Source organism: Nematolebias whitei, chromosome 6, assembly GCF_014905685.2.
Source record: "Nematolebias whitei isolate Nwh7 chromosome 6, NemWhi1, whole genome shotgun sequence".
In the NCBI taxonomy this organism is placed as follows: Eukaryota; Metazoa; Chordata; class Actinopteri; order Cyprinodontiformes; family Rivulidae; genus Nematolebias; species Nematolebias whitei.
The window spans coordinates 21,953,068-21,954,023 of record NC_056503.1 but is presented as its reverse complement, the minus strand read 5'-3'; positions in this window follow the sequence as shown (position 1 = coordinate 21,954,023).

Below are 956 nucleotides of genomic sequence, written 5' to 3'. Positions count from 1 at the left end.
AACTGTAATCAGTCCACATCATGTTTAAATTGTAATCAGTCCACATCGTATTTAAAATGTGATCAGTCCACATAATGTCTCTTAACTCTAATCAGTCCACATCATGCCTAAACTGTAATCATTCCACATCATATCTAAACTGTAATCATTCCACATCATATCTAAATTGTAATCAGTCCAAATTATGTCTAAACTGTAATACATTCACATCATGTCTAAATTGTAATCATTCCACACCATGCCTAAGCTGTAATCAGACGTGCTGTGTTTTAGAAAAGGTTGGAGTTGGTTTTAATTTCTGTAAAGCAAAGATAAAAACACTTATTCCTTAATATGTGCCCTTTACACCGTCACATGATGAAGGAGATGGTTGTGGACTTCAGACAGAACAAACACACCTACACCCCCCTGAACATAGGAGGATCTGCAGTGGAAGTGGTCTCCAGCTACAAGTACTTGCATGTGCACCTGAATGACAACCTCAGATGGAGCAACAACACCACCAGCCTGATCAAGAAAGCTCATCAGAGACTCTACTTCCTCAGACGGCTGAGACGAGCTGGTCTGGGAAGCTCAGTCCTCACCTCCTTCTACAGGTGTGCAGTGGAGAGCATCCTGTGCTCCAGCATCAACGTGTGGCATGGAGGCTGCACAGCTGCAGAAAGAAAAGCTTTGCAGAGAGTGGTGAAGGCTGCACAGAAGACTGTTGGAGTCAGTCTCCCCACCATCACAGACAGCTACATCTCCAGATGCAGGAAGAGGGCCACCTGCATCATGAAGGACCCCACTCACCCAGTACTCACACTTTTTGTCCCACTCCCCTCAGGAAGGAGGTTGAGGAGCAATAAGTGTAGAACCACTAGACTGAGGAACAGCTTCTCCCCTGAAGCTGTTAGGCTCATGAATCTCTGACCAAGATTATCACTGTGTGTGTGTGTGTGTGTGGGGGGGGGGGG